Source organism: Lynx canadensis, chromosome D1 (genome assembly GCF_007474595.2).
Source record: "Lynx canadensis isolate LIC74 chromosome D1, mLynCan4.pri.v2, whole genome shotgun sequence".
NCBI classification, from domain to species: domain Eukaryota; kingdom Metazoa; phylum Chordata; class Mammalia; order Carnivora; family Felidae; genus Lynx; species Lynx canadensis.
This window is the reverse complement of record NC_044312.2, coordinates 46,719,928-46,740,811: the sequence shown is the minus strand read 5'-3', so window position 1 is coordinate 46,740,811 and position 20,884 is coordinate 46,719,928. Positions and strand designations below refer to the sequence as shown.

Sequence of the window (20,884 nt, the reverse complement as noted above, 5' to 3'; positions counted from 1 at the left end):
CATTTCTGTGAACTAGTATCCAACTCCAAGACCCCATAGGAACTTGGAACATACAAACTTTATAATCAATCAAACCTTACTTGTATAATCAATCCATCAGGCACTGGGCTGATCCACATCTCTTTTGATCTTCATGGCATTCCATAAGATATCCATTTCTCTGATCAAATTTTGAAATGCTGAATAACTAGATCAAAAGAAAAATTGAATAATTAGACCAAATTCACAAAGCCAGGTCTATCTGACTCCCAAACCTATGCCAAATCAGTATGTATTTTTGTCTGCACATTGCCAAATCTTGCATCTTAGAAAAGACAAAAAAGGAGGAGAGGGAAAAAGAAAACAGAATTCCAGTAAGTGTCCTTAAGCTTTTCAAGAGATTATTGAATATGCACACTAAGTTAAAAAGTTAAATCCACCTTAAGTTCTCTAGTTGAAATGTAAAATTGTTAGGAATTGTTTAAAATTGTTATAAATTGTTTCAAATTATTAAAAATTATATTCTTGGTGCCTGGGTGGCTCAGTCTGTTGAGCGTCCAACTTGGTTTGGCTCAGGTCATGATCCCAGGGTCATGGGATTGAGCCATGCAGCGGGCTCCACACTGAGCAATGGAGCCTGCTTAAGATTCTCTCCTCTCCCTCTGCCCCTCTCCCCCCTTCCTCTCTCTCTCAAACTAAAGTAAATAAATAAATAAATAAACATAAAAATAAAAATAATTTAAAAAAATAAAATTACATTCTTCAGTTGAAATGTAAAATTGTTAAAAAGAATCATGTCCCAGGGGAAGACCAAAGGGAGTAAATGGTCATAAAATAAAAAAATATAGTTGATTTCTATATTAGTGTTAAGATAGATGTTATTTTGTTAGGAAGTGTAGAGTTCCTTTTGGTTGAGGAAGTAGAGGAAGAAGTAAATAGGTCATGGTATGTAAGGGAATCTGGTATATTATTTCTCTGAAGTTGGCAAGTTAAACTATAAGGAGACCATTCTTTTCTTGTGGGTGCAACTCTTAATCCTGACTGAAGGACCTAAGGCAAAAGTTATGTACAGTCTATACCTCCAACCTTTATTTTACATTAGTGCTGCTGAGAAGGAAGATTCTCCAAAGTCTCTCTCCATAAGCAAGCCTACTTAAGAATCAGGTTATCTTGTACAAGTGCAAGAAATAATTGACCTGAGTTGAGCTAACTTTTTCAGAGAACACAAGCTGAGGTGAGCTAGTTTTTGTACAGAATACAGCTCTAATGTTACCTTGAAAGGCCCAGCAAACAAAACCTTTGGGCCTTTGATGTAGAAATGAGACAAATAGCATGACAAGAAATGGTAGACTCTGTCAGCAAATTGTTATTGAAATTAATGCCCCTCCCATTTTTGGTTTGTGGTACTGGTCTGAATGTAGACAATGGTGATTACCTTTCAGTTTTCTTATAAGATGTGGCTACTTCCTTGGCTTTCAAAAATTCTACTTCCTTGGTTTCTTTGTCTCAATGTGTCACAGTATTTCTGCTTTAAGTCAGGGGAGATGGCCTTGAAAATAGACTTGGGAGGGGGGCAGCTATAGTTTAAGGGAGAACTCAGTGTAGTAATGAACTTAGCTCAGAGGAGCTTTCAAAAAAGTAACAGACCCATCAACCAGTAAGAAGACATTTATGGGAATGAGTCTGTATAATGAGATGGCCATTGTAAAAGAATCTGATAAGCTGAGAGGGCCTGCTATAAAGCAACATCAAACCATATTAAGCCCTATCCTTCTTATATAGATGGGACAAGCCAGAAATTAAGAACTTTGTGTTAGAAGAGCAAAATGATATCCCAGTGGAGATGTTTAGCCACTAGGGCAAAAGCCAGGAAGGGTGGGTGGGAGTGTGGGGAGGTGCCTGGAAGGATGGTTTTTTAGTTTCAAAGAACATTTTGCATATAAGGAAGCATCCTAGTGATTATGAATTATTTTTATGTTTTGTCCATATTGAATTTATTTTATTTACACTTAATTTCTTAGCTGAAAATAGGTTTTGAAGACCTAAATGTATAAAGTTGTTGAAGAAAAGGCCTATTTCTCAAAGGCAGTAAGCTCTCTTACAAAAATAGAGTAATGATTGACTATCAAAAAGAATGAAATCTTACCATTTGCAACAACGTGGTTGGAACTAGAGTGTATTATGTTAAGCGAAATATGTCAGAGAAAGACAAATATCATATGATTTCATTCATATGTGGAATTTAAGAAACAAAACAGATGAACATAGGGGAAGGGAAGTATAAATAAGATAAAAACAGAGAGGGAGACAAACCATACGAGACTCTTAAATACAGAGAACAAATTGATGGTTGCTTGTGGGGTGTTGGGTGGGGGGATGGGCTAAATGGGCAAATGGGCACTAAGGAGGGCACTTGTTGGGATGAGCACTGGGTGTTCTACGTAAGTGACGAATCACTAAATTCTATTCCTGAAATTATTACTACACTATTTTAACCAACTGGGACCTAAATTAAAAAAAAAAAGTAGGGGCGCCTGGGTGGCTCAGTCTGTTGGGCGTCTGACTTTGGCTCAGGTCACGATCTTGCAGTTTGTGGGTTTGAGCCCCGAGCTGGGCTCTGTGCTGACAGCTAGGAGCCTGGAGCCTGCTTCAAATTCTGTGTCTCCCTCTCTTCCTGCCCCTCCTGTGTGCACGATCTGTCTCTGTCTCAAAAATAAACGAACATTAAAAAAAACTTTTTTAAAGTAATAATTAGTAAATCACCACTGAATTTAGTAGTGATAATAATAAAGTAAGTAGTAGTGATTCTTCTAGGAATTGACTGGCTTGATACCTTGCATGCCTGAGATCAGGAGCTAACTCCATTGTTCTTTGAGATCTTTCCAATTTTAAGAACTATAAATTTATGAACCAGAATCTGAGGGAGAAGAAAAATAAACCCTTTTCTCTTTAGTGTGTCAATGCATAAGAAACATTTTCAAACCAGATTGTATTATTTTTTCATGCCATGCCCTATTCTATCTGTATGCCAAGTGGAAAATGTAGTTGGAAATGTTTTTTTGGCCAAATATAACTCTGTTCTGGGAAACTACTTCCTTTACAAACCACAGCTATTCAGACACATATTAGAATGTAGTATAGGTGTCCGAGGAATACCCCCCCATGGTCCCCTAAGCCGCTGCATTAACTCCTAGGGAAAATTGCAAGTTGATGACAGAGGTATCTGGGACTGGCATGGGTGTCTGGCCTCTTTCTTAAAGATCTCTAACCTAGCCAACAAGATGGCTGTGTGTTGTGAGAGAGGACAATGGAAGCATCTGGTAATAGCCAAAGAAGTTGTCCTTTTAGACATTTCCATTTGACTATCTCATAAGTCTACCATACTTTCCCAAATCAAAACCAATTCCCCAAAACATGTTCAACCTCCAATCTTTCCTATCTCAGTAAATGGCACCATCATATGCCCAAAAATTCAAGTCCAAACCTAGGACTTATTCTAGTTTCTGCTTTACCTCACTCCCCAAATCCAATTTATCAACAAATTCTGGAAATTCTGAACAAATTATTCTGAAGGAAATCTTGAATTTCCCCATCATTACTACTATTATCCTGCTCTAAGCCACAGTCATCACTCATTTGATAAAAGCCTTGATAAAAGCCTCCCATTTTCACTGCTGTTCCCTCTATACTCCGTCCTCTAGCCAGAAGATGGAATCATCTTTTAGAAAAACAAATCAGTCCAGGGGTGCCTGGGTGGCTCAGTCGGTTAAGCTTCCAACTTTGTCTCACATCATGATCTCCCGGTTTGTGAGTTTGAGCCCCGCGTTGGACTCGGTACTGACAGCTCAGAGCCTGGAGCCTAGAGTCTGCTTCAGATTCTGTGTCTCCCTCTCTGCCCCTCATCCGCTCACACTCTGTCTCTCTCTCCCTCTCTCAAAAATAAATAAATGTTAAAAAAAAAACTTTTTTTTTTTTTTTAACAAATCAGTCCATATTTCTTCCTGGCTTAATCCAACTTTGTCCATAGCCTCCCACTGTAACTTGAACATAATCAATGGTCTTGCCACACCCCATAAAATCCTATATGGTCTGGCCTCTGCCTACATCTACAATCTCATCTCCTATCTCTCACCCCTTTGTTCAATTTACCCCAACTACATTGTCATTTCCTCTGTTCCATGGACAAAGCTCCTTTGCACTTGGATTCCTTTTCCTGATATGCTCTTCACAGGCCTTCTTATTAGCTGTCTCCTCCTAATTCATGTCTCAGCTCAGTTATTAGCTCCTCAGAAAAGCCTTCCCACCTTTCTTCTCCCTATTCATTAGATTTGGGGGGAGATAATTTGTTTTTTTTTTTTTCACTACGTGCATCTATTACTTTGCTTTGTAAATTAAGGTAAAAATGTATAAATAAACAAAATAGCCTCTTTAATCACTATTATATCACTTTGTTTTGCTTTCTTCATTGCAGTCATCATTTTCGCACATTAATTTTCTTTATTTATGTTTTCTTATTTATTGTGTGTTTCTCACTGGAATGTAAGATCTATGAGAGAGGAATTATTTCAATGACCCACATCTGCCATGTCAACCAGTGTATCCCAGCACCTACAAGGTCATTTATACATTGCAGATTCTCAATAAATATTTGTTAAATGAGTAGATTTCAGTTGCCTAAGAAGTTGTTTCCTTTGGCTGAGAACGGTCATGTGCATTCATTTGAAAAGAGTGTTTAGTGAAATATTCTGTTTGCATATTAAGATACTATTGCCAAGGGACACCTGGGTAGTTCAATCAGTTAAGGGTTCAACTTGGGTCCAGGTCATGATCTCATGGTTCGTGAGTTTGAGCCCCACATCTGGATCTCTGCTGTCAGCACAGAACCTGCTTCAGATCCTCTGTACCCCCCCCTCTGCCCCTCCTCCCCCTCAAAAATAAATAAACATTTAAAAAAAGATACTACTGCCAATACCCACGCACGTGGAATGGTTCCTTAATACAAGTGAGAAATTGTCAAAATACATGCAAAGCTCCTAACAAAGATGGCAAATAGATTAGTATCCAAATCTATTTCACATGTCAATGGTAAGGTTCACATCAATGTGAAAATTGAAAAGCAAACTTTATGTTGTTTTGAATCTGATAGCTAATACCTGAGTTCTGCTTTCTAGGCAGTGGTGAACTGTGTGGAATTGCTGATGCTGGAGCTGAAACCTGAATATGAGGATGCTCTAAACTGATTTGCAGCACAGTAAAAATGGAAGAATAAGAGGTAAGGATAATTGCCTACACACTCCAAACAAGACACAAAGTTATGAGGATGTGGCTATGACAAGTTGTTTAGAATTAGGGCTTTGAAAAATAAGAGTTCTCATTGATTGAATGCCTACTGTGTGCCAGGTCATTGTCTATAGTCTTTATAGAAACAATTTAGGTGGGTATTATTTCCCCATAGCTATGTAAAAAGTAGAGCAATAACTTAAACTAGATTTTTCAAATCCCAAAGTTAACATGCTGTCCACTGTACCTCTCAGTCTTCTTCTGATGATGCACTCCATTTATTTCTGTGATTCCTAGCCCAAGTTTAGAGCCTGGCACAGCATCCTAACAGAATCATGCCTCGCTGGACAGTAAATGCCTCTGCTGCCAGCGGAGGGGGCACCTAAATGTCCAAGCTGAACTGAATCCAAGGTTTGCTGACTAAGCAGGTTTCAAGTTTCATGCTCACGCCTCTTCCTCCTCCCTTTCTTTCCCAACATCCCTTGAAGCTCACCTCTCCCACTGTCCACTGGGGAAAGCATCTTCCAGGTGCTAATAAGAAAGATACTCTGGCCATAGTGTGATGGAAAGAGGCAGCTCAGCAAAATCACTGCTGAGAACCTGGGCAGGCTTAGACAATGTGATCTGAAGAGCTGAAGTGTGCAACCCACAGAGAGAAAGAATTGGGTAGAATGCAGAATTGAAGAGGATGAGCTTAAGAGGAAAATCTTCCTGACAGAAATGAATTAGTTATGGGATCAACTCCCCAAGGAAAGGGATATGGCTCCATTCCCTAACTCCCAGGCAGAAAACATACTAGAAAGGACAAGCAGGAGACAAGGGGAGACATCAATGACTAATCGGTGCTTTTCACCTTTGAGTTTTATGAAGATGAATGGAGCACTTTTGAATGGAGGAATGAAAACAATAATAAAAATGAAGAGATGGTACTGACTAAGGCACTGCAAAGATAAAGAGGAATAGAGGCTTTTGGCCCTGTGCAGAGTGAGAAAAAACTTTTCTTCCAACTGGGAGATGCAGAGGTGAGCAGTTCAGAGTTTTGAATTCACAGTTCAGGCTCTGTGAATTTATATGAACCTGAGTAAATTAGCCTTTCTAAGCTACAAAATAGGATATTATTCCTATAGGAATCCTATAGGAATCTCCTATTTTGTAGGTTATCTCTCACTATAAAATAGGAATAACATCTTTACAGAGGGTTCTTGTGAAGATTAAGGGAGATAATTTGTGTCAAAAACAGTGTTTAGCACGTAGTAAGCACTCACTGAATGACAGCAATTATTAACGGGTTATGGCTTTGTGCAGAGGGAGAATATAACCAAGATCACTGTTAATCAAGGTCAGATTATGGGGACAATTCTTCCCTTTAGACTTAAGGATGGTGCCTCCTTGGTTGAATCATTTGCTATGTTGATGTCTCACACCCTCTTTATTGACTTGGCTTTCAGCTCACAGAGAAGATGAAGCCCAAATATGATAGACACCACCCCTGCTCTCAGGCAAGCTTGCTAAAGAGCAGCTCAACCCATGTTGGTACTCTGCATCATTCTAAAGATAAAACCATGTCCCCAAGGAAGGATATTGTGCACAGATGATAATAGTAACAACACTAGGGGCGCCTGGGTGGCTCAGTTGGTAAGGTTCCAATCTAGGCTCAGGTCATGATCCCGTCATGTGCTGACAGCTCAGAGCCTAGAGCCTGCTTCAGATTCTGTGTCTTCTTCTTTCTCTGCCCCTCCCCCATTTGTGCTCGTGTGTGTGTGTGTGTGTGTGTGTGTGTGTGTGTGTGTGTGTGTGCCTGTCACTCAAAAGCAAATAAATAAACATTAAAAAGAATAAAATAGCTAAAAAAAATAGTAACAGCACTATACATTTATTCAATCTTTTACTATTTACAAAACACTGTTACTTATAAAAGGTTACTATTTTTACTTCATAGATGAGGAAACAGAGGCTTAGAGAGGTGAAGCAACTTGATTCAAGTGACATAGATAATTGGTGGGTGGAGCAGGGATCCACACCCAGCTCCTCTGACTTCAAGTCTGGGGTTTTTCTATATCACAAGATGATGTAAAGGATGGGAGCAGGTAGCAAATTAGAAAGCCATTTGCTTCCAATCATAAAAACATTGAATTTTATTTACTTTTTAAACTTTTTTAATGTTTATTTATTTTTGAGGTGAGGGGACAGGCAGAGAGAAAGGGAGACATAGAATCCAAAGCAGGCTCCAGGCTCAGAGCTGTCAACCAGAGCCAGACGTGGGTCTCAAACCCACGAATGCGAGATCATGACCTGAGTTGAAGTCAGACACTTAACCGACTGAGCCACCCAGGCGCCCCCACATTGAATTTTAGAACAGAAAGTAGCTTTCAGATTGCCTAATACTGTGGTTTTTAGACTGTATCCAAGGAATCCTGTAGGAAGTGGGAAAAACCAAGCAGGAAGTAGGATTGTATGCACCTCAGTTTTTATCAGTTAATTTTATAACATTACAATGTACTTTGAATGAATGTTTAAATCATTAAGACTTTCCTTTAAGAAGAATGAAGTTGAAAACTCCTAATCTAGTGCAACTGTTTTCCTTTCTCTAGTATGATACTGAGGCCTGGTCTGGTTAAGTAACTTGTCCAAATTTCATAACTAGTTAGAAGCAGAGTGAGGAATAACACTGAGTCCTTGTCACCTGCATATTTGATAAGCATGTTGTAAATGTCCTCATTCTCCAAATATTTCCCTTTGATTATCTCAAGCAGTCATTTAAATCATCAAGAAATAAGCCCTGGGGTTATTCTCTCCTGATGATTCACTATGTGACCTAATCAGTCCACTGATCTCTGCACCCTTGGCTTTTCCATAGGTAATAGGGAATGATAATTCCTGTCTAGGCAGCTCTCAGTGGGGGTGTTGTAATGATTGTAAAAAAGAACATGTGGAGGTTCACAGGTTTCTTCCAGGGAAGGAGACTCAGAAAGTTCAAGATCTTAATTATTTACAAATGCCTACCAAGTATGTCATTGCTTCTAAGGTGACCTTTGCAATTTACCATCCCTGTGTATTTATTGTTCCTCATTTGAGAAGTCAATGTAGTTTATTTTTGTAACCATGTTAAGATTTATGAAATAGCCTCAAAACTTATCACATTGGCTTTCTGATAAGACTGTGATTTCTTACTACTTGCAGGTGGTAAGTAAATCTTTTAAGGTTAAACACCTTTCATTATACACATGTTATAAAGGAAGTGATCACTACTGGGTTCTAGCAATCATGGGGAACCTAGAACCAGATGAAACCAAAGGACTTGCATGCAGGTTACAGAGTTTGTAATTTGTAACCCTTCCACCTAACTGGCAGTTTTTCCTTCTTCAACAAGGAATACTAGGAAAATGCTATCACAGACCTTCAGGCTAACCTTGAAAGCAGCCTGAGGACTGTGTGTCATCTTGGCTGAGTTCTTTATTTCTCTGAGCTTGTTTTCTCACTTGTACAAGGCAGACATTGCATTCCCTTTCCACCTCACAGGGTCACCAAGGATCAAAAGAGAGAACATAGGGTGACATGTTTTTAAAACCATGATGTGTATGCTAACTGAAAGGATGGTCATTTTTAAGAATGTGTTAGGGGCACCTGGGTGGCTCAGTTGGTTGAGTGTCCAACTTTGCTCAGGTCATGATCTCGTGGTTCATGAGTTCAAGCCCCACATCAGGCTTGCTGCTGTCAGTGCAGAACCTGCTTCAGATCCTCTGTCTCCCTCTCTCTGCCCCTCCCCCACTTGCATTCTCTCAAAAAAAAAAAAACTTTAAAAAATTTCTGTAAAGAATGTGTTAAATACTATATTTATAATGTACGTTTCAACTAAGTCTTCTAAATTTGTTAGGAATACCTACTTTGGAATGATCAACTACTTAGGATGAAGAAAGGTATTTCAAATTATGCTGATCTCTATAAAGAGAGTAAAGTGCCAATATCGAGCAAGACGAAGTTAGAGCTAAGGAATTCCCTCCTTAACTGGCATTATCACAAAACAAGAAATAATTTTCTATTTTCAATTAAGAATATTTTAAATATAGGGGCACCAGGGTGGCTCAGTCAGTTAAGCATCCGACTTCGACTCAGGTCATGATGTCGTGGTTCATGGGTTCAAGCCCCATGCCGGTCTCGGTGCTGACAGCTCAGAGCCTGGAGCCTGCTTTGGATTCTGTGTTCTCCCTCTTTCTGCCCCTCCCCTGTCTCTCTCCCTCTCAAAAATAAATAAACATTAAAACATTTTATAAAAAAAGAAAAGAATATTTTAAATTAAAAAATAAGAAATTAAACAGGTCTTCACCAAAATTCTACTCTGGATGCCTCAGATTTCTAACTACAACTCTTGGAGAGTAGCATTTCTATGCTTATTCATGTTGATACTTTCAAAAATCTGGACCTAGTTTCCATTATGCAGACAAGCCACAGAAGTGGACCAATATTTTAAGACTACAATGTTTACTAATGGATGTCTGGCTAGAAACAGTGTTGGCAGAATTTTGGCGGAGGCATTTACTCTCACTAATGATGTGGAACAGGGCTGCGTAATCATGTCCACTTGTATAAAGTCTACCCAATACTTCATATTTTGAAATAGAACCAGAAACAAGCACCTCCAAAAGTCCTGGGATTTTCCTGGAAGAAACATTATATCAGAACTGGTTTAGACCTTCTGCCCCATGACTTCACAGGTAAAGTGGATATCGGATGCTTTTGCAGAATATTTAGAGACAAAAAGACAGTATGTCCTATGTATGGGCCATCCGAGGCCAGGAAAAATCTTTCAAACATTTCCTTAAGAAAATATATCAACTGTTTTTCCTGCACATATATTAACAAATCTTTAAAGTAAAAGGACACTCAATCCACACCACTGCCCCTTCCTTCCATGCCCCAGGAAAGCTATACTCAGTTATGCATTATCAATTTCTTTCTTAGCTATACTTGGGACTAAAAGCATTAGCAGTTATTCATCAATAAGGAAGAAGGACAATGACATTCATTTAGACTGCTTGGACATTGTTACTGTATCACTCTTCTGGGAGAAGGTAATTTCTGTCTATTAAAAGAGACAGATTCCAAACTAAGATATGTGGGAAATCATAAGGTATTTAATAGAATTCAAGTAATGCATGTGGTCCTAAAAAATTGTAATTAATAAGGATCTAGCCAAGGAAAATTAATAACAGCAAACCTTTAAAATGGAAATCCTTAGAATAAAGGAATAGCTGTTAGAATATTAGTATTACTCTGTATTAAAAATGTCAAGATACTGTCATTGGATTTCTTTCCCTTCTACCTAGTTCTAGATCAACAAAGAATCTTCATTATTTTCTGAAATTAGATGCTGCTTCAAAGATTTTAGAAGTAAACCATGAAATGAGTACACTGAAGAAGCATTATTAGCTTTTGCAGATTACTATTAAATTACATTTTTTATCCCACATTAAAACTTAATCACAACGTTTGTCAAATATCTCAAAGATATGCTTTAGACAAATACCTAGCATTATCTGAAACCAAATCTGATTGTTTCAAATGGGTAGGAACTAGGCTGTGGGGTAGGAAAAAGTCCTATATTTCTCACCTCCTCTCTTCCTTCCTCCCTTCCTCCCTTCCTGCCTTCCTGCCTTCCCTAACTTCCTTCATTCATCCTTCCTTTTTCCACTAATTTGACTTATGGTGCTCCTGATCTATATCAAGGCAACATTTCAGTGGAAGGTATACTGCAGGAAACAATGTGCCGAATGGTTGTCTGGTAGTTCAGACAAGGAGACACATTTGCAGTGCATGATGCTGTCATCACTGCAGCTTCCATATGTCCTCTCTCAAGATGTCTGTGCCTCAGTCGTTGCAGATGTCATCAAAGATTATCCCTTTAATTTTTAACGTTGTCACAGTTAATATATACCCTTTACTTTTCAACACTGTCAATGCTAATTCAAACCTTTTAACTTTTAACATTTTAAAGTTAATATAAACTCCATTAAAGCTTCTCAGCTGATCAAACACAGGAATGATCAGTATGAACTAGTCATATTAGTAGTTTTTCCGGTAGATAGTCAGTAGATTTTTTTGGTGATGCTATTGTGAACAGTTATAACGATAGCTACCCTTACTTACCATATTATTTCATATGCAAAGTGTATCATCCTAAACACCTCATTTGAGACTCTGCTCACTGCTCATCACTCCAGGCTTCTTCCCTAATTGCCTGTGCCATCTCATAACTTCTCCATGCTGCTGCCCCATCCCTGGAGCTTTATTCTTTACATGTACATCAACTCCTGTCTCCATTCTTCCAAGTATTGTTAACACAAGATATTATCTGCAGTAGACTTTTTTAAGTGTGTTGGTTTCCTAGGGCTGGCATAACAAAGGACCACAACCTGAGTGGCTTAACCACCAAGAGTTTATTGTCTCAAAGTTCTGGAAACTAAAAATCTGAAATCAAGGTGTTGACAGCGTTATTCCTTCTGAGAGCAGTGAGAGGAGGATCTGTTGCAGATCCTTGACTTCTAGATGGCTGTGTTCTTCCTGTGTCTCTTAGCATTGTCTTCTTTTTATGCATGTCTCTGTGTCCAAATTGCCCCTCTTATAAGGACACCAATCATGTTGGATTTGGGCTCACCCTAACGATGTAACGATGTTACCATTGTAACTTGGTTGCCTCTATAAAGATCCTATCTCCAAATAAGGTGACACACTGAGGTACTAGACGTTAGGACTCCTACATATCTGTTTTAGGACACAATTCATCCCATAACACTAAGGTTTAAAGATAACACATGGGAAATACAGCGTAGAAAATAAAAACTTAAGCTACATCTTAAGTGTCATTGTCATAGAAGCTATTGACTATGCCTGGTACAGAGTCTGATTCTCTCTATCCTTCTGTCCAAACTGCTACCATATTTCTGTGGCCAGTTCACCATACTGGATGGAAATCTGATTGTGCACTCTTACTCCCTGTGATGGTTAATTTTATGTGTCAACTTGACTGGGCCGCAGGGTACTCATATATTTGATTAAACATTCTGAGTGTTTCTGTGGGGGTATTTTTGGATGATATAAACATTTAAATCAGTAGATAAAGCGTATTGCTCCCCATAATGTGAGTGGGCCTCACCCAATCATTGAGAGTCTGACTAGAACCCAAGGCTAACCCTTCCCTAAATAAGAAAGAATTCTCCTACCTGACAACCTGCAAACTGGGACATCAGCTCTTCCTAGTTCTACAGCAGCTTCCAGTGTGAGACTCAAACTGGGACACTGGCTCTACAGAATGTACATCCCTCCTCCCCCTACCCCCCCCCCAACATGAACATTATTTGTTCTGTTTCTCTGGAGAAACCTAACTAATACAGTCCCTAAGACCAGGTCCTACCTAATAAAGAACAACCACAAATACTGTAAGTATCCCTTCAGGATTGCAATCTCTCTGCTATAGAGCCAGCCATTTATCTTACTCAGCACAGTACCCAACTCCTCCAATCTTAAGCCTTTATATATAGGTTATTCCCCTGGGTTTCATTCATCTTTATGACTAAAAAATGTTCCCCCATTGAACTCTCCAAGAGCCTGCCCCAAAGACAAAATCCAGCTCTCAATCTTAGTGAGACTGAGAAATACTGAAGTCCAAACTCAGAGCACTCTGCTATATGCACAGAACTTCTCATATATTCTTTGCATACATCTCAAATCACTGAGGACTTCTCAAGTTCTCCTCATCTAATTCCATCTAAGGCTTTTTATGCAACTATACAATTTCTTCTATAGCTTAATATTGCATGTGTGTGGCTTGGTAAAAAAAAATTAGCCTTGTTTAATTAAGACTCAGCACATATCCTCCAAAGTTTAAACAAATGAGAGCTGAACCAAATCAGACTCTTCAAAGAGTGTTTCTAGGTTAGAAAGGGCCACACTACTTCCCCTGACTCTGTGCTTGACTTTCATCTTTACTTTGGGTTTCTGTTTTCCAGATTCTCTATGTCACCACATCAGCTGGTCATGCCTCACCCAAAGCTGTGTGGTTCCCCTTTAAAATTTTCAATGTGGACAAAAATGTTTTCCCTTGGCATAACTAAGACAGGCTGGTATTTTCAAGAACAGCTTTACTAAACATGAGGGAAGCAGAAAACAAATAATTACATAAAACATACACCATATAAAAATAGCCAAGTTTCCAACTGCAGGTTTCTGTTTCTAAAAATTCTATTAGAAGTAGGAAAGTTTTACTGGACCTCAATCTCATTTACCCCTTAGTCAACCACATCCCTTATTTTGCTGTATCCTGTCTGGACTCCTTCTCTCCTACCTTCAACACTTCATCTATCCCTGAACCCTATAATCTTGAGCTGCTTGCTTGGTTTTCTTAACCCGTATCTCAAAGAAAAAAATACCCAGTAACTTACTTTTAAAACTATCATTCTCCTGGGGCGCCTGGGTGGCTCAGTCGGTTGAGCATCCGACTTCAGCTCAGGTCATGATCTCGCAGTTTGTGGGTTCGAGCCCTGCATCGGGCTCAGTGCTGACAGCTCAGAGCCTAGAGCCTGCTTCGGATTCTGTGTCTCCTTCTCTCTCTGCCCCTCCCCCACTTGTGCTCTATCTCTCTCTGTCTCTCAAAAATAAATAAATGTATAAAAAAAATTTTAAACTATCATTCTCCTAATGAAATATCCTGGACTCCCAAAGACCTGCCAAAATGCCTGCTTACAAGAGATTTTCAAGTTTTAATGTTGAAGATTCACAGGGTCTCAAACATTAACTCTTCTCAATATTGATATTAAATCAGCATTTTAAAAAAAGTACATTCTAGGAAATAGTTCCTGGGATAATGAATATTCTTGACAATAGCAGATAGCATTCTGAGCTCAAATAAATTTGAAGAATGTTGGGTTAAACTAAGTTTCAGTTTTCTCCAATACATAATTTCTCAAATCATTTCATGCAGTCAGCCAATTCTTTTTGTGTGTGTGTGTGTCTTTTTTTATTTTTTAAATTTACATTCAAGTTAGTTAGCATATAGTGCAACAATGATTTCAGGAGTAGATTCCTTAATGCCCCTTACCCATTTAGCCCACCCTGCCTCCCACAATTCCTCTAGTATCCTCTGTTTGTTCTCCATATTTAAGTCTTTTATGTTTTTGCCCCCCTCCCTGTTTTTATATTTTTTTTGCTTCCCTTCCCTTATGTTCATCTGTTTTATATCTTAAAGTCCTCATATAAGTGAAGTCACATGATATTTGTCTTTCTCTGACTGACTAATTTCACTTAGCATAATACCCTCTAGTTCCATCCACGTAGTTGCAAATGGCAAGATTTCATTCTTTTTGATTGCTGAGTAATACTCCATTGTATACCACATCTTTTTTATCCATTCATCCATCAATGGACATTTGGGCTCTTTCCATACTTTGGTTATTGTTGATAGTGCTGCTATGAACATGAGGGTGCATGTGCCCCTTCGAAATAGAATACCTGTATCCGTTGGATAAATACCTAGTAGTGCAATTGCTAGGTCATAGGGTAGTTCTATTTTTAATTTTTTGAGGAACCTCCATACTGTTTTCCAGAGTGGCTGGATATCCAGATATCCAGAGTGGATATCTTCTTTGGAGAAGTGTCTATTCATGTCTTGTGCCCATTTCTTCACTAGTTTATTTGTTTTTTGGGTGTTGAGTTTGATAATTTCTTTATAGATTTTGGATACTAACCCTTTATCTGATATGTCGTTTGCAAATATCTTCTCCCATTCTGTCGGTTGCCTTTTAGTTTTGTGGATTGTTTTTTGTTTTCGTTTTTGTTTTTGTTTTTTGGGTTTTTTTTTTCTGTGCAGAAGCTTTTTATTTTGATGAGGTCCCAGTATTCATTTTTGTTTTTGTTTCTCTTGCCTCTGGAGACATGTTGAGTAAGAAGTTGCTGCGGCCAAGGTCAGAGAGGTTTTTGCCTGCTTTCTCCTCAAGGATTTTGATGGCTTCCTGTCTTACATTGAGGTCTTTCATCCATTTTGAGGTTATTTTTGTGTTTGGTGTAAGAAAGTGGTCCAGGTTCATTTTTCTACATGTCACAGTCAGCCAATTCTTCATGAGCACCTATTATGTGCCAGGCACTGATCCAGGCACTGAGAAAATACTAATGAAGAATGAGCAGAACGTATAAAATCCTGGCCCTGCCTTCATAGAATTCACCTTCTAGGTAGGGTTCACCAAGAAAAGTGAATGAACAGGCAAGCAAATAAGATTTTCAAATAATGGTAAGGACTCTGAAGACATTAGGGGGTGATATTATAGGGAAGAGCTGGAAGTGGGGAAACCCAGCAGGCAGAGGGAACAATGAGTCCACAAGACTCAAGGCAAGAGAAAGTTCGGCATATTGGAGGAAGAAAAAGAGCCTCTGTGGCTGGAACTGAGAAACTGTATGGGAAACTGTATGCATGTGAGAAGGTATGATCTTACAGGCCATGGTAAGAAGGAAGATTTGATCATTGGTGCTATGGAAAGCAAGATGAAGGGTCTTAAGCCTTAGCACACTGTCATAATACAATTTGAAAAAGAAATCTCCTTGGCTGTTGCATAGCGAATGGAATTTAAAGGCCAAGATTACAAGTGGAGACCAATTAGGAGCCTCTCACAGTAGTTCACCTGGGAGACGATGATGGGGTTGGCAGAGCAGATAGATGTGGATGGCTTCAGCATGTTTTTCAGGAGTGGAGACAACAGCACTTCCTGATGGGTTAATGTGGGAAATTGGAGACCAGAGAGAAGACAGTGATGACTTTTAGTTTTGGGGCTTGGGCAGTTAACTACATGGTGGTATTATTGACAGAGCAGGGAGAGACTAGGGAAGCAAAGGCTTACAGGGGTGAAGGAAATCAAGAGATTGTTTTATCCACATTAAGTTCAAGATACCAATTACGAATATAAGAAGCGCTATCAAGTAGACATATCTTACATATCTATGAGTCTGGAGCTTAGGAGAAACGTTTGTGATATAAATTGGGAAATCACTGGCATAGAGATGGTATTTAAAGTCATGGAACTGGAGAGATCACCTAGGGAGAATGTAGGGATTCTAAGGCCCAAAGCCAAGCCCTGAGGCACTTTGAATTGAGAAATCTGGTGTAGAGGAAGAGCCGCAAAGAAGACTTTTAACACATTCATGTACATTAATGACTCTTTAAGAAGTGATAACAGAAGTCAGCATTTCTCAAACTTACTTGATCTTGGAAACTTTTGTCACATGGCATCTCACAGGGATAGGGTCCCAAGGAAAATATTTTGGGAAACATTGTTCATACCCTTCTAGCTGCTAATATATTAACTTCTAAGGTGACATAGGCAAGTCTTTTCCCTCTAAGTGGAGAGGTATTTCAATGAAAGCCTATCAGTTGCTAAGCAAAACACTCCCCTGATGATCTAGGCCAAAAAATGTACCTGCGGGAAACACACATGAGCCAAATGCAGTAAAGAAGAAGGAAGGCTGTTGCATCATTGCTTTACTGAGCCAAACCTCACATGCTGGCCATTTTTGCCTTGTTACATTAATAATAGTTATTTTGGTGGAAGAGTGAGATTGAAGGTCTGAGGAGAGGCCCAGGATTAAATGCTCTTTTTTTTGGTGAATTATGTAACTTTTTTCAGAAGGCTAGCATTTGGGTGTTTCTACCTGTATACACTATACCAGAGTATCTTTTGATGCTCTGGAAAGAGTTAATTTAGATAAAGATTTTTCTCTATTTTTTAGAAAGTTTGTTTTTTTTTTTTTTTTTTTTTTTTTTTTTTTTTTTTTTTTTTTTTTTTGTTATAAACAACAGAAACTCACTCATGCATATTATTGGGATCTAAGGCAGCCCTAAAGACAGGTTTCTCTCTAGGACCCCTTTTTCCCTCCTCTTCTCTCTCTTCTTTCTCTGCCCCACCCACCCATAGGCCAGAGGCTGTCTGGTCTTTCACAGTACCTTTGAGACTTCTTGCTTTATAGGTATGCACTATGAAATCATAATAAAATCCTCTACATGTGTATAGCACAGTCTAAGTAGACCCACATGTTATGGACTGAATGTTTGTGTCCCTGTAAAATTCATATGTGAAATCCTTGATCTTTGTGAGGTGGGGCAGCAACTGGGAGTCAATTAAGTCTTAAGCATGGAGCCCTTGTGAATGAGATTAGTACCCTTACAAGAAGAAACACAAGAACAAACTGATGGTCATCAGAGGGGAGCAGGGTGGGGGAATGAACAAAATGGATGAAAAGGAGTGGGAGATACAGGCTTCCAGTTATGGAATGAGCAACTCATGGCAATAAAAGGTACAGCATAGGGAATGTAGTCAATGGTATTATAATTCCTTTGTATGGTGACAGATGGTAGCTACACTTGCAGTGAGCATAGCATAATGTATAAACTTGTTAAATCACTATGTTGTATACCTGAAACTAATGTAACATTATGTGTCAACTATATTCAAATTAAAAAAAGAAAAAAAAACCAAGAAGCAAAGTAAAAAGAGAGATGATCTCTCTCTCTCTCTCTTTCAGCTGTGTGAGGATACAAGAAGAAAACAGTCATTTGCAAACAGGAAGAGTTCCCTCACCGGACACTAGATCGGGCCTTGATCTTGGACTTCTAGTCTCCAGGACAGTGAGAAATAAATGTTTGTTGTTTAAGCCACCCAGTCAGTCTATAACACCCTAAACTAAGAGAACACAGTCTTGAAGGTTTGCTTTAAAAATGAGGAAACCAAGGCCTAGGGAGGAGAGACAAAACACAGTGTGGAAGGACTCTTAGATGGCTTTGATAAACCTAAATTGTACTCTTGTGTGACTGTAGGCAAGTTTGTGACTAGGCCTCAAATTCCTCTTCTGCAAAGGGAGAAGACTGAGAAGCGGTAAGTGATTTTCAAGATGCGTTTTGAGGCATTTACAGTCTGCTTTTATGATTTTGAGATGGAGTGTCTTGGCTGAAGTCATACAGTGTTCTATCACCTGGCCCAATGTTTTGTTTTATGACACCACACTGAGTTTCCATTAAAAAATTTTTTTATGTGAACTAATTTTTCTTATGTATTTGTATTGCTATGAAAATACTACCAGAAGGCAGCATTGTACAGTGCATAAGCATAAACTTTGAAACCAATTGGACCTAGGTTTGGATGTAGGTCTACTTTTAGCTCTTGTGACCTTGGAGGAGATACTTAACCCCTTCTCAGCCTCGTTTTGTCATTGTAAGAAAACTGTGTATAATACCTGCCTTATAGGGTTGCTGATTAGATTGAGATTGTGTCTATAAAGCATCACGGTCATAGCAGGTACAAAACATTCTTAGTCCAATCAGGCTGCTAACAGAAATTCATTTCTCATAGTTTTGGAGGTTGAGAAGTCCAAAACCAAGGCTCTGGCAGATCTGGTGTGTGGTGAGAACCAACTTCCTGGTTTTCAGATGGCAGTAAAAGGGCTAACTGGTTCTTGGCCTTTTCTTATAAGGGCACTAATCCCATTCATGAGGGCTCTGCCCTCATTACCTAATCATTTCCCAAATTATGCCCTGCTTCCTAATACTATCACATTGGGGATTAGGATTTCAGTATATCAATTTGAGGAATATACAAACATTCAGTCTGTAGCACATTTCACATCTCCCTCCTTCTTAATGATTTGGGGAGATAAGGAATTACGGCAAAGAGTTCATAAACCAGGATGGAGATGGGGCATGCATTTTTTCTATAAGTAATATTTATTCAGGAAAACATTTTAGTTCAATCAGTCTTGTTGAAAGCCTTTTCAAAATATTACTCTGTGCTCCTCCTTTGGAACACTCTGAATATAATTGGATCTTTCTTGATGACTGAAGACCTTGCCATGCCTCAGGCTTATTATTCAGCTCTTTGGATAAATATGCAGAAGGTGCAAAACTTAGTTGGAATGTGTTGAACTCAGGAAATCTTCTAGAAGTTTGTTGTTTATTTTGAATTGAATTCTTTGTTAACAATTTTATCGTGGTCAGACTTCTAAATAGTGTAAGCATTCCATTTGTAGATGTGTAGATATTGGATATTGTGTTCTGGTTAAACAAATGATCAACAGTTTTTTTTTTCTTTTAATGACTTCTTTGTTAACAGACCTGAACCAGGAATCATCTTTAACATGAGGAAATATGAAGGCCTTTGAGGCCTTAAGGAATGGATACCCTAATGGGGGGAGGGGCAAAACATAAAGTCATAAAAAAATAACTATAACAAGAACCAAATGAAAAAGAGAAGTCTTTATAAGGAAATCAGTACTTGAAATGGGACTTGAACCACATAGGATTTGGACCAGTTGTGCTCATTGCTAAGGGAATGATCTTTAAAGTAGAGAAAATAGTTTGAATAAAAGCACAGGGATGGGGAATCTTGGGGTATATGCATAGGACGATAAATTGTTAAATCAGAGATAATTAAGGTTAGCAAAAGATACTTAGTTGGGATATTTCTGGTTTTTGATAACATGTGTTGAATATCCAAATATCTTGAAAAGTGTTTCTTAGGTTCTTATATAGTTGTGGGAAACTCTGATCTACCATATATTCTTTTGTAAGTTATTTTATCTCTGTGGGCCTATGATATATAGGTCACAAAAGAATTCATAGGGCTTCCAATTTGCCTGTTGTTAGAGGCCTAGAATCATTTCATGGACACCACAGATGTCTAGTAGAGCAGAAAGCCCTACCAAAATCCATCTGCCTATGTAGAAGACAACCTTTAGAGCCACAGGATAGGTCATGGGTTTGGATCTTCATTGCCCCTCCTTAAACACCTCAAGCCGGGAGTGTGGAGGAGGGAGAGAAACAGGTTTCTGTAATCTCCCCACTTGCCTCACCTGCCCCTCATTTGCCAGCCCAGCCCTATGCCCACTCCCATCCCACACTGGCTTATTAAAAACAAGGTCACTTTCCTCAGAGGGAAAGACACCCTTTCATCTACTGGTCAATGGACTTACATACTCCTTTGTGAAAGTGGAAAATGAGACAAAGAAGGGAAAAATCTGTGCAGGACCCTGGTGTTATGGGACATAGTCTGCTTTGTGGAAGCCATCACTCCCAGCAGGAAAAAAAAAAAAAAAAAAAAAAAAAGCATGACATAGCAATGTGTATATTCCACATTAAATTAATTGGGCAGTGAGCCCCTTGTTAAAAAATTGCTGGATAGACAATCTCATTAACATTTCCAAGTATTGATTGACTCTGATAAGTAAGGAAAAGAAAGATCGATGAGATTCCCAAACTCAGCATTCCACATGTAGAGCAAAGCAAGACTATGCCAGTGAACATGACCTTTTGCTTTTTAAGGAAACAGACATTCTATCCTGGCCACCAAATGAGGAGGACACTTAGTATTACTCCCTGTATGGGGCCAAGGCTCCCTTCTAATTTTCTCTTTTTTGTTGTTTTTCCATATCTGACTTCTTTGTTCCTGCCCTTTACCCTCAATCATAAATGTAAGACCGCTCACCTAATAATGAAAAACTCCTTTCCTAATAAGGCACAGGGCCAGAGTGGTAGAATTGGAAGGAAACTCAGAAGCATTGAATTCACCCTTCTGGTTTTTGAAATAAAGAAAGTGAGGCC

At 38.8% G+C, this 20,884-nt stretch overlaps 1 long non-coding RNA gene across 1 annotated transcript in view; it reads left to right on the top strand.

The window, feature by feature from the left end:
- Positions 1–19,487, top strand: part of LOC115524704 — a 46,075-nt gene extending 26,588 nt beyond the window's left edge. Inside the window, exons 2-3 of the long non-coding RNA XR_003972186.1 lie at positions 5,151–5,251; positions 17,818–19,487. This is a non-coding gene — a long non-coding RNA (uncharacterized LOC115524704). The remainder of the gene's footprint in view (positions 1–5,150; positions 5,252–17,817) is intronic.
- The last annotated feature ends 1,397 nt before the right edge of the window (positions 19,488–20,884 follow it).